Source organism: Hipposideros armiger, unplaced genomic scaffold, assembly GCF_001890085.2.
Source record: "Hipposideros armiger isolate ML-2016 unplaced genomic scaffold, ASM189008v1 scaffold_70, whole genome shotgun sequence".
Taxonomy (NCBI): Eukaryota; Metazoa; Chordata; class Mammalia; order Chiroptera; family Hipposideridae; genus Hipposideros; species Hipposideros armiger.
The window spans coordinates 2,087,888-2,102,346 of record NW_017731420.1 but is presented as its reverse complement, the minus strand read 5'-3'; the positions used below and the strand labels follow the sequence as shown (position 1 = coordinate 2,102,346).

At 34.6% G+C, this 14,459-nt stretch overlaps 1 protein-coding gene across 6 annotated transcripts in view; it reads right to left on the bottom strand.

Moving 5' to 3' along the window:
- Positions 1–14,459, bottom strand: part of VPS13B (vacuolar protein sorting 13 homolog B) — an 810,211-nt gene that overhangs the window by 513,444 nt on the left and 282,308 nt on the right. The window lies entirely within an intron of this gene.

The following is a 14,459-nucleotide window of genomic DNA, read 5'->3' as shown; positions in this document are numbered from 1 at the left end:
GAAGGAAGGAAGGAAGGAAGGAAGGAAGGAAGGAAGGAAGGAAGGGAATGGTAGAAGAGGGTAAAGGAGGTCAAACATATGGTGATGGATGAAGAATTGACTCTGGGTGGTGAGCACACAATGTGATATATAGATGACATATTATAGAAATGCACACTTGAAAACTATGTAATTTTACTAACCATTGTCACCCCAACAAATTTAATTTTAAAAAAAGGTGAAAGTAAATAGGTGATGCCATTCTTAACTTAATTAGGTTTAAATTTGAACCAGGCAACTTGCATCCATAGAAGATTTTGAAGCAAAGGAGTTACCTGAACAGAATCTCTGTGAGACAATAGGTAAAAAGTGAAAAGGGTTGATTAACTGGAGACAGAGAAACCTACAGAAGGCTACAAATACTGTGGGATAAACTTTAGAATAAACAAGAGCATGAATTTATTTAGGAATTGATTAGTTGGCAAATGGCCTTATTTTAGAATAGTACTTTCTAGTCAAGAATCTATTGTTCCAATAGAATCAGTTTAAAGTAGTTAATGGCTCCCTGAGAAGAGCAGAGACAGGTACTTCTGCTTTTTATTTTATATTTACCATTATCATAGTTCTTATTTTCAAAATCTTAAAATATTTAATAATTTAAAAAACTAACTTAAAAACTGAATCCACTTGAACATGAACAGAACTACTAAACAACCAAAATTAATTTCAAGGCAATTCTTAAAAAGGTGTTCATAATACAATCAACTGATTCACCCACATCCTACCACTATATACAATTTCACTTAGAAAAAACTCTCCAAGTGATTTCCTTTTAATTGCTAACCTACCTCTATAGACGACTTTCTTAAAATATTTATTAGCTTTGCTATTATTTTTAATGGCATCTACTGTGCAAGTCAGAATCCCACGTTACCTTTAATGCTTCTCTCTTGGTGACCGCCATACTCGTACATCATCACTAAATACTGAGAATCTTACCTCTCTAAATAATCCTCAAATTTTCCACTCCTCTTCATCTCCAATATCCCTACTGAGATCCAGCTCCCCATAGTTATCGCTCATAGGAACTACTACCATACCCTATCTCTACCAACATCTACTCTCATGTCAATACATACCGACCAAGCCATGCTGCAGCCAATGTGATGTTTTCAAAACACAAAGATCCCTTCAACACCATCAGTATGGCACCCTTCGATGGCTTCACAATGCTTTAAGGATGAAAATATGGCTCCTTACAGGGAGCACAAGTCTCAGCAGAGTGTGGCCCCTATCTTTCTCTCCAGCTTCATCTTGTACTAGTCTCCCTCTTGCTCTCTCCCCTTCAGTTCCTCCTACTCAAATTACCTCTCAAGCATCTTTCTGTCAGAGGTGCTAACCTCTTCACCTACATACACCTACATTAACTCCTTCATATCCACACTCAAACTTCACTTCTTCAAGAAAGCTTTCTCTGATTTTCTAAACCAAGTCAAACCTTCTAATGTACAGTCTCATAACATGACTCTTTTTTCTAAGATACTACTGTAATTTTAATTTCATATTTATCTGCCCCTCCCACTTGTAAGCTCTATGAGGTTTAGTATCAGATTTTTTTGTGTGATTCACTGTATCTTTACCACTTCATCCAAATTTGTTAAACAAATATACGAAGTATAAAAAAGTACATGTGTGCTGCAATATATTAAAACAACAACAAGAAGAAGAGTATAAAGAAAGAACTCAAATCTTCCCTCCTCCCCTTTAGTCACCAGAATAACAACTGTTACTATTCTGTTGTGTATTCTTGGAGATTGTTTTCTAGAATTACAGGAAAGTATGTATCAACAACTATATTTTTTACAAAAAATGTCATATTTAGGGCTGCCAGATTTTGCAAATAAAAATACAGGATGCCCAGCTAAATTCAAATTTCAGATTTGTTGTTTATCTAAAATTGAAATTTAACTAGGTGTCCTGTATTTTATCTCTCAACTCTAATCATAAAATACATATTCTTTTCGATTTGATTTTCTCCATTATGAATTCTAGATTTGTGTTAGATATATTCACAAGAGATACTGAGTTATACCTCGAGTAAAGAACTATTATTCTCTAATAAAAAACTATCAGTCTAAGTAGTAACAGGAAAAAAATTAAAGCTTACTATTTAAAATATGAAAAGTGTCCCATATCCCTTAAAAATAAACTTTATTCTCCTTTTCTTGAGGCAGAAAATCTATTTTAAGTATGAAAAACTGGCAACCTTCTGAGAGTTGCAAATTTCCTCAAAATAACTTTCAAAGATGAGCATTTGGCAGAAAATCATGCTATGAAAAAACTCCTAATTCAACTTCATGTGCATTTCAAAATATTGAAACTAAGTATTAACATTTTATACTCTAAATTGTGGAATACAAATAATTTACACTTAAAAACAAAACATTTTATAAATAACTGAAAAATAAAGGCATCTTTTAGGAGCTTCCTCACTGCAAGTAATGGATCATGATGATCGTACTTTATTATTTCATGAATATAAAATTATACAGCCATTCTTACATCATTTAAAGAAAATTTTAAAATATTAATGCCAAGCGTAGTTCTCTGATCAAATTCACCTTATTTGACTTTTAGAATAGAAAGTTGTTTTAAATGGTTCCACAGGGGAAATAGCATCATCTAAATTACGTCTGTGGTGTTTAGCATTGCAGAAGTAAAACAAATAACTTTTGCATGTCATCTAAAAAAGTTTATTTTCATGATCGCTTTATTTAGCAATCTTGATTTCATCTATAATCAGAAATGGGATGTGTTAAACATGGGCTAGAAATACAGTTTATTTTGTTAGCAACTTAAAAACATAAGGCCATTTATTTGTTAATTATACCTCAATAAAACTAAAAGAAAAAAAAACCCATGAGGCCATAAAATTAATCTTAGTAACAAATAGACACATCTTACGACACACACCTCAGTGGTATTATGGTTCAAGTTTACTATAGCCAAGCCAGCAGATTACAACAATAAAATGACAATTGTCTGGTACAAGCAATAGCACCAGTTCAGTCAATCCAAATATGCTCAAATGAACAGAGGCTAGTTATATCATGATCTAAACAATATTTTCCTAATTTACAAATTGAGTTGTTTTAATTAGGCTTAAAAGTTAAAAGATTATTGAAATTCTTACACATGTGTATAAGGAGACATGTACAAGAATGCTTACTACAGCATTGTTTTTAATAATTTTTAATAGAGACAAATAATTACTAAGAGAAATATGAAAACACTGTGGAACATTCATGTAATGGAATCAGCAGAGAAAATGAATGAAGTACAGTTACATAGCTAAGAGATCATATGTATCATAAGTGCAATAAGAAAATGAAGTTGGAGAAAAAAATGTTAATAGCGTAATCCATGTAATAGCTAACTTTTTCTAACATACCACCCCAAAATTCAGAGGCTTAAAACAATCATCTTTTATTTAGCTTACTATTCTGTAGGTTACTCATGTGGAGTGGCCCTAGCTAGAAGATCCTCCTGGTAGCCTTGGTTAATCTCAGCTGAGCTGACTCTGACATCTGAAGTCAGTTGCCAGGTCAGCTGATGGCTGATAGCCTGTGGGCTAGGGCATCTTAGCTATCTGCAACAAGATTTCTCATATTCTAACTCAAACCTATACACATGATGATCTCTGGATTCTAAGTGCAGCAGAAAAGCAAGCTCCAAAATGTACGTGCTTTTCAAACCTCTGTTTTGTCATGTTTGCTAATGTCCTTTTGGCCATAGTAAGTCACATTACCAAGCCAAATTAAATTACCACTTCATCTAAAATTTATATTGGAGAAATAATCTACACACTATGAGAAGATCTACAACGTAACATAGCAAGAGTCATAGGGAGAAAATAAAATAATAAAAAGATTTTTAAAACAAAAAAAATAGAGTCATAGGGAGGAGAGAAATTTGTATTAATTTTTATAATGTATTACATATCATTACATAATGCTAAAATCATACAAAAAATATATATATGCATTGCTGAATGAAGCGCGCACACACACACACACACACACACACACACCCCAAAAGTATGAAAATATGCATAGTAATAATAAATGCCAGATTCAAGATAGTAACCAACTCTTGGTTTGGAGAAGGAAAATGAGAAAAGGAGAAAATATAGAGGGAGCTTTAACTACATTTGTAGTTTTTCATTTCATTAGCTAAAAGAAGTTGTGGGTATTCTTGTAAAATAAATTGTTATAACTTTTAGCATGATGAAATTCACCAAAAAAAAGAAAAAAGGAATTAAAAGAGAAATCCTGTAAGATACAGTATTATAAAGGGCCGTCAATATGTATTACTAAATATAGACTTCAAAATAAAATCTAGCATATTTTTAAAAGCTTGGTGAATTTCAGGATCAATTTTATATTGTCTGCATACTTAGAAAAAGCACAATAACATTAAAATAAAAGGAAATTAGATTGGCAAAATAAGGCACATTGTAGTAAGAAAACAAAAACTGCTATAGATATACATGCTCAACACGTTACAAAATGCCCATTTAGATAATGCACTGTTAAACATGGGCTAATAATATAAAATTAGAAAAATATAGGAAAATAAGCCATCATGATCTACGATAAAAACAAAAAACCCAACAGACAGACCTGCCAAAACTTCAAACAATAGCATTAATAAATGTAGATTACAATAATATATGGATTAATTAAAGAATTAAAAGATGAAATGGAAAACTTAAAGAACCAAATAGAATCAGAATAGAGCTGAAAGAGTTTCAAAATGAATTTATTTTTTAAAAGTATATTCACTGAAATTAAGCAAAGTGGATAAGTTAAATAACAGATTATATAAAGCAAGAATCAGTGAACCTGCAGAAATATAAAAAGGAATCACTCAGAATGTAACACAAAAGCAAAAAAAAATGAAAACTATGAAAGAGGGCAACAGAAACAAGAAGGATGGAATGGTGGTTCCAACATATGTTTTAATGAAGTTTTAGAAAGTGAGAAGGTGGAAGCAATATTTCAAAAAATAACAGTTGAGAATATTCCACAATTGATAAAAGACACAAATTCTCAGGTACAGGGAGCAAAATGGTTCCCAAATAAGATAAATAAAATGAAAACCACAGCTAGATGACATAGGGTTAAATTATATAACTGAAACAAAACAATATAAAAGCAAGGAGAAAATAGACATATAACCTAAAAGGAATGACAATTAGACTAACAGCAGACTTCTCAAGTGAAAAAAGAAAATAACTATCAAGGACGAATTTTATACCCAGACAATCTATCATTCAAGTTTGAAATACTGGTAAATCAAAAAAGACAAAGCTTTCTAGATAGCTTCCTAGAAACTAACTCATTAAAACTAATTCAAAAGTTAGTAAGCAATATGAATAGCCTAAATCTATTAGAGGAATTAAACAGTAGTTTAAATTATGAAAAATAAAAAATGAGAAGGAGAAGGAGGGGAGGACAGAGAAAGTTACTGTGGTAGAAAGAAGAAATCACAAAGAAAAGATTTTTTTTTAAAAAGGGAAGAAAGGAGAAAGGGAAAGTAATAAGGGCGGGAAGAAATGAGGAAGGGGAGGATAGGACCAAACAGTTGTAAGAAAACTTCCACAAAACTTTTAAAGATCATTCCAATCTTTTACAAACGCTTTCAGAGAATTAAAATAAAAAAAGTTTTACCGATTCATTTTATAAGGCTAGAAAATCTTTGATACCAAATCAATGATAGTATGACAACGGAAAACTACAGAGGGGTGAGGTCCAAGTTGGTGGTATACGAAGATCCTGAACTCACCTCTTCCCACAAACACACCAAATTTACAGCTACATATGGATCCTTTCCCTTTGAAAATGATCTGAAAACCAAATGAACTGCTGTTGTCCACAACATAGGATAAAAGCACCACATCAAGATGGTAGGATAGGCAGAGACACACTCGAAAAAACCCCACCATGGAGCAGCAACACACAATAGGGAGGGATCTCACCAGACAGGAACTTCTCCCCACATTTAGTACCCCAAATCCTTGGAGCTGCATAGGAGAGACAAGCCCTCACAATGTCTGGCTTAGAAAACCAATGGTGCTGCATCAAAGAAACCCCAAGTGCTATAGGAAACTGACATTCCCCTATTAAAGAGCTCACATGCCATCGCAAATACCAAGACCCAGCGGAAAACAAAAGTTTGAAAAGTACCCAAACTAATAGGAAAGTGATTAATTTACTAACCTAAAACGGTTGGCTGGAGAAGCGGCTGAAATGCTCCACAGAGGTAAATGAGCTGACAGTTGCCATTACTGCACTCCCTACATAACCTGCTGTCACAACCTGAGCTCGAACATAGCACCCTACCACCACCCTATTAAGACAGGTGGTGGGATCAAGAGGCTGCAACACAATCCCACTGCCTTGCTGAAACCGAAGAGCATAAGTGACTAAAACACTCATCCACTCCTTGGTTGGGGCATACAAGTGCAAATGGTCTTGGCATTCTCCCACTCCCTAGATAAAGTCTGTGACCACAAGCAATTGAGAAACCCCCACCCCACCCCAGCCCTGATGGGGCTGGCCAGTAGGAACAGTCATGGCATTCTCCCACCATAGCCTAAAGCTTCTGGGAGTGCACAGACAAGGCACTCTCTAGCTGCACTGCTAAGCCCATGGGCACACACAGTGAAGATATTTTCCCAGCCTTACCAAAAAGCAGTGAGTGAACCCCAATCCCTACAATCCACACCTTCCTTGCTAAAGCCAGAGAACCACACAATCCACACAGCAGCACCTGTTGACTGACTGACCCTGGTGGAAAAGGGAACTGGACTAACTGAGTCCCACAGAACTGTCCTGGAAGGCCACCACACCCCAGACACTGCACAAGGAGCAGACTGAAACACAACCCCAAGTCTTCCTGTGAAAAAGGCCTATTTAATTAGCATGTAGGTTCAACCTAAGAAACAGGCTTCAGGCTTCCTATATACCTACAGGCAAGGAGGTATTCCCAGAAAATAAAAGTAAGGAGATACCATCCTTGCGTGCCCCCGTGGACTCACTAGAGCTCCATAAGACTTCCCATAAAGGAGCTTAAACACTAATATAGAATCCTGATTTCACCAAGTACTACACAGGGGACACTTCCAAATCTCCTAGTCCGGAGGCCAGCAGGGATAACAAATGTAGACTCACAGGAAAGTATAAATGTGCATACAATAAAAGCAGAGGGTATGGCTTCCCATCACCCTTAAACTATGTGCTAAGTGAGATTCATCCCCATGAAACACTGAAAGGTCTTGGTACACCCTCAACATAAGGGGCATATAAAAAATAATTAGGAAGACTAGACAAAAGTTCAAGAGACAATCAAGAGCTCAGCCAAGGGTGAATGACAAAGATTCTCACTTATACAAGGCCACCATTCAAGAATAAGAAAGGTAGTTGTTTCACCAAATACATAGAAACAAACACTGAGAGCCAAGCAAAATGAGAAGACAGGAAATACATTCCAAATGAAAAAAAAAACACAAAAAAAACAAGACAAAACCCCAGAAAAAGACCTTGAGAATATGGAAATAAATAATCCAAATGATAAAGAATTCAAAGTAATGGTCTTAAAGTGGCTCATCATCTCAAGAGAATAATAAATGAACACAGTAAAAACTTCAACAAAGAAAATTTAATAAATTACCAAACAGAAGTAATAACTGACCTAAAAAATATAATGAAAGGGTTTAACAACAGAATGGATGAAAAAGAAGCACAAATCAACAAACTGGAAGGCAAAGCAATGAAAAGCACCCATACTGAACACCAAAATGAAAAAGAATTAAAACAAGAGAGGACACCTTAAGGGATCTCTGAGACAACATCAAGTGGCATAACATTTGCATTAAAGTGGTCCCAGAAAGAGAAAAGAGAAAGAATCATAAAAATTATTTTTAAAATAATGGCTGAAAATTTCCCTAATCTGGAGAAGGAAAAAGAAATCCAGGTCCAGAAATCCCAAAGAATTCCAAAAAAGAAGAACCAAAGAGAAATACATTGAGACACATTGCAATTAAAATGGTAAAAGTTAAAGACAGACTCTAAAAGCAGCAAGAGAAAAACAACTTATTCCATAAATACGAAATCTCATAAGGCTATCAGCAGATTTTTCAACAAAAATTTCACAGGCCAGCAGAGAGTAACATGGTATATTCAAAGTGTTGGGGTAGAAAATTACCAGATCCATATTCTCTACCCAACAAAGTTATCATTCAAAATTAGGAGATTAAGAGTTTCCCAGATAAGTTAAATCTAAAGGAGTTCATCACTAATGACTGGCTTTACAAGACTGTAACAAAAGACAAAAAAGAGCATGATATAATGAAAAAGGGGTAAATCCAACAAGAGAATATAACATGTAAATATTTATGCACCCAACATAAATATATAAAGCAACTATTAATGAATAAAGGGAGAAATTGACAGAAATACAATATAGGAGGAGACTTTAATACCTGACTTATATCAATGAATATATAATCCAGACATAAAATAAATAAGGAAACATTGGTTTTAGAGGACACAATAGATTAGACGGACATAACTGATATATATAGAACATTTTGCAAAGAAAAAAAAAAAAACCAAAACAGCAGAATACAGGTCTGACAATTAAGTTTGAGAACTTGTTACAAAGATGTTGCTAAATTTTTTGGATATCAGAGGGATTAGTCATTATGAATTTGTACCAACTGGACACACATTAACCAAGTTTACGACTTGGAAGTGCTAAAAGGCTGCGTGATAAAGTTAGACGACCTGAACTTTTTGCCAACAATCCGTGGCTCTTACATCACAACAATGCACCAGCTCACATGGCACTGTCTATGAGGGAGGTTTTAGCCAGTAAGCAAATATCTGTATTGGAACACCCTCCCTACTCACCTGATCTGGCCCCCAATGACTTCTTTCTTTACCCAAAGATAAAGGAAATATTGAAAGGAAGACATTCTGATGACAGTCAAGACATCAAGGGTAATATGACGACAGCTCTGATGACCATTCCAGAAAAAGATTTCAAATTGCTTTGAAGAGTGGACTAGGCACTGACATCGGTGTATAGCTTCTCAAGGAGAATACTTTGAAGGTGACCATAGTGATATTCAGCAATGAGGTATGTAGCACTTCTTCCAGGATGAGTTCGCAAACTTAACTGTCAGACCCCTTCAAATAAATAAAAACGGAAACTTTCTAAAATTTATAGGATGCAGCAAAAATAATTCTAAGAGGAAAATTCACAGCAGTACATGACTACCTAAGGAAACAAGAAAAATCTCAAGTAAACAATTTAACCTTACATCTAAAGGAACCAGGGGGGGAAAAAAAAAGAACAAGCCCAAAGATAGAAGAAGGAAGGAAATTCTAAAGATCGGAGTGGAAATAAATGAAATAGAAACTAAAAATAAAATATAAAAATAAAAAAGATCAATGAAACTAAGAGCTGTGCTTTGAAAAGAGAAACAAGATTGATAAGCCATTAGTGAGACTGAAGAAAAAGGAAAAAGGCCCAAATGAACAACATCAGGAATGAAAGAGGAAAAATTACAACTGATAGCACAGAAATACAAATAATACGAGAATATGATGAACAATTATATGCCAACAAATTGGACAATCTAAAAGAAATGGATAAATCCTAGAAACATCCAAAATTCCTACAATGAATTACGAAGAAAGAGAAAATCTGAACGGACCAATTACTCATAATGAAATTCAATCAGTAATTAAAGACCTCTCAACAAACAAAAGTTCATGTTTAGATGGTTTCACAGGTGAATTTTATCCAAAATTTAAAGAAGAGTTAATACCTCTTCTCAAGTTATTTCAAAGAAAACTGAAGAGGAAGGAACACTTCTAAATTCATTTTAAAAGTTAAGTCTTACCCTGGTAAAAACCAGAAAAAGATACTACCAAAAAATAAAAATTAAAAAAATTAAAGGCCAATACAGTAATGCCTTGGTTTGCAAGCATAATTCGTTCAGGAAACAAACTACTCATATTGCAAGACATCGCTCGTTTACCACATTAAAATGTATTAGAAATGTTTGTTCATCTTGCAGAACACTAAAAGCCACATTACTTGCAATCCAAGGTTTTACTGTATACATAATAAGCATAGATGAAACAATCCTCAACAAACTACTGGCAAATCAAATTCAACAATGCATAAAAAGGATCATGCACCATGATCAAGTGGGATTTATTCCAAGGATGTAGGAATGACTTAACATACAAATGAATCAACATGATATATCACATCAACAAAATGAGAATAAAAATCATATGATAATCTCAATGGATGCAGAAAAAATAACTTAAATATTCAACATGCACTTATGATAAAAATTCTCAACAAAGTAGGTATAGAGGGAACATATCTCAACATAATGAAGGCCATATAAGACAAAGCACAGCTAACATTATATTCAGTTGTGAAAAGCTGAAAGAATTCCTTCCGAGATAAGGAACAAGACAAGGATGTCCACTTTTGCCACTTTTATTCTTTGTGGTACTAGACATCCTAGCCATAGCAATTTGGCAAGAAAATAAAATAAAAGGCATCCAAATCGGAAAGAAACAAAACTGTCACTATTTGCAGATGACATCATACTATATACATAAAACTCTAAAGACTCCCCCCCAAAAAAAAAAAGAAAATTAGAACTAATTAAATGAATTCAGTACAGCAGCAGGATACAAAATTAATATAAAGAAATGGTGGCATTTCTATACACTAATAACAAACTATCAGAAATCAAGAAAACAATACCACTTACAATTGCATCAAAAAGAATAAAATAACTAGGAATAAATTTAACCAAGGAAGTGAAAGAGCTATACTCTGAAAAGTATGAGACATTGATGAAAGAAACTGAAGATGACACAAATAAATGTAATGATATATCATGCTCATGGATTGGAAGAACTAATATTGTTAAAATGTCCATACTACTCAAAACAATCTACAGATTCAATAAAACTTCTATCAAAATACCAATGGAATTTTTTGAAAAACTTAAGATTTTTATGAAAATGCAAAGAACTATGAATAGCGAAAGCAATATTGAGAAAGGAGAACAAAGCTGGAGGTAACACACTCCCTGATTTCAAACTATACTACAAAACCATAGTAATCGAAACAGTACAGTATTGGCAGAAAAACAGAAAGATAATCATTGGCACAGAACGCAGTCTAGAAATTAAACAAAGCATGTACACTCAACTAATCAATGAAAAAGAAAGCAAGAATACACAATGGGGGAAAAAAGTCTCTTCAATAAATAGTGTCTAGAAAACTACACAGCAACACGCAAAAGAATAGAACTACATTACACCAGATTAAAAAAAAACTCAAGGGCCGGCCGAGTGGCAAGATGGTTAAGAACTGGCTTGGGATGCCAGAGGGCCCCGGTTCGGATCCCACATATGAGAGCCAGTGATACTGCCCTCCACAGCTAAGAAGCTGAACAACAGCTCGACCTAGAGCTGGGCTGCCGTGAGTTGCCGGCGACGGCGTAGGCTGCAGCCCCTGTGGCAGTGGGTTGCCATGGGCTACCGTATGTAGCCAGCAGCCAGCGTGAGCGGCCAGCAGCCAGCAGCCGCAGTGAGCGGCCGTCCAGAAGCCGGCGACTGATCTGCCTTGCCCGGGAAGAGCGCAATGATGGTGCCAACTTGGGCCAGTGAAGCAACGTCCTCCACAACTAGACTGAAGAACAAAAGGACAGCGACTTGTCTGTTCCCCTTCCCCCAATTCCCCAGCACTGGTCCCATTCCCCCAATTCCCCAATAAAAATAAAAAATAAAAAATAAAAAAACTCAAATTGGATTAAAGGCTTTAATATAGGACATAAAATCATAAAAATTCTAGAAGAAAAACAAAGGCAGTAAGCTTTTTAGCATCAGTCTTAACAATATTTTTTTGTTGATATGTCTCTTTAGGCAAGGGCAACAAAAGTAGAAATAAACAAAAGCAAAAAAAAAAATGAGACTACATCACACTAAAAAGCTTTTGCACACCAAAGAAAACCATCAACAAAATGAAAGGGCAAACTACTGAATGGGAGAAGATATTTGCAAATGATTTGCCCAATAGGGGCTAATATCCAAAATATATAGAGATCTCATACAACTAAATATCAAAAAACAAACAATCTGATTTAAAAATGACAGAGGACCTGAGAGACATTTTTCCATAGAAGATGTACAGATAGCCCTTGTGCACAATGAAAAGATGCTCAGCATCAACAAACATCAGGGAAATGCAAACAATGCGAATCAAAACCACAATGAGATACCACCCCACACCTGTTAGAATGGCTGCACTATTATCAAAAGATAAAAAATAACAAGTGTTGGTGAAAATGTGGGGAAAAAAAGAACCCACATACACTGCTGGTGGGAATGTAAACTTTTACAGCCACTATGGAAAATAGTGTGGGTTGCTCAAAAATTTTTACACAAAACTACCATATTATCCAGCAATTCTACTCCTGGATATTTATCAGAAGAAAACAAAATCATTAATTTCGAAAGATATATGCATCCCTATATTTACTGAAGCATTATTTATAATAGCCAAGATATGGAAGCCACCTAAGTGTCCATCAGTAGTTGAATGGATAATAATGTGAGATAATATAGTATATAATGGGATATTATTCAGCCATAAAAAGTATTGAAATCTTGCCATTTGTGTCAAAATGGATGGACCTGGGGTGTATTATCCTAAGTGAAATAAGTCAGACAGAGAAAGTCAACTACTGTAGGATTTCACTTACATGTTGAATGTAAAAAAAAACACCATACTATTATTGTTTAGAATTATATGTATGATCAAACATTTTGATGAGGTGTAATTTAACTTTTAAAAAAACAATTTTAGTACATTCTACTATGCATTCTGAAATAGTAGTCCCAAGATAACTACTTCAAAAATTCTGTCCATATTTTAAACTGTTTTCTAAAACCCTAACCTTAAGAGATAGACATCTCTAATGGGTTAATATCAACTACAGAATAAAACATACATGCTAAAGAAGCGGTTCTCAAACACGGGCAAATTTTTGGCACTGCCTGGAAACTTCTTCAGTTGTCACAACTTGGAAGGTACTAAAGGTATCTGATGGGTAGAGATTAGGGATGCTGCAAAACATCCTAAAATTTAAAAGAAAGTCCCCCACAACAAAGAATTATCTGATCTAAAATATCAATAAAGCCACTGTCAAAAAAAATTTGCTCTAAGGAAACACTGAAGGTTAGTAAATTATTTACTGTAGAATTTCTGTTGTTATAATCTGTTACTAGAATCTATCAAGATAATAAGAAAGATACTATTTAGTGAAATCCCAAAGGGAGTACTGTCATAGCACAGAACAGGATGGTGGTAAAGATCACTGAAAATGCTTAGTGCTTAGGTTTAATGTAATCCAGTGTAGCTGATGACTCAGAAAGAAATAAGGTGCTTCAAAACTGGAACTGGCATAACACTGCAAAAAGATCAATGTAATTTATAATCTGGAACTAACAGCTTTTTTTCCTTTAAAGTATGGATTGAAAGAAAGATGGATTTCCTTCAACAACTAATACCGCTCATTGGATGTCAAGGCAAAATGTGAACAAAAAGGTGATCTTTTCAAACAAGATATATAGATCACACAGTCCTTCCAGAATACCTTAAAATATGTACCTTTTCAAAATTATTTGTTCATTTTACTAAACACATTATTGGAAATAGCAGATTCTAATTCACAGTAGTTGCTAAAGTAGTATTTATTGAAATGAATGATCTTTGGAATATGCCCAAAACAAAATTACAAGGTTTAGACTTGTCAAAAAATGACAAGAATTAAAATTTCTCTCTTTGTTTCACATAAAATCTGGTACAATAATAATACTTCACAAGTAGAAAAGTCCTATAATTCAAGAACAGCCAACCTGAGTGGAACATAAGAAACCATCCTGAGCTGAACTTCTCAAAGGAGAGTACTTATGCTTCTAAGCCTCTACAACCATAAGCCAACAAGTACAAAGTGACAAACTAAGAACAGTTCTTAACTGAGGAGCAACCTAACCTATTAAATGAAATAACTAAATGGCAATGGCATTAAATCCTTTGTAGTTAACTTACTGCCCTACAAAATGACATTCCACAAGGTTTATTCTGAACTTTCTCTACTCCCTCCCTTCTAAGCTCTACATTACCTAAAATGACCACTTGATTTACTTGACAGAATGCTATACCAATCCATCCTCACTGCTGTGCCCCTCCTTTGTTTGGGTTAAGAGATGGTTAAAAGCATGAGCACTGCTATTAAACTTCCTGAGATTGAACTCTATCCATAACTGACTAGTTATAGCCTGACCTCAGGCAATTTAATTAACCTCTATGTG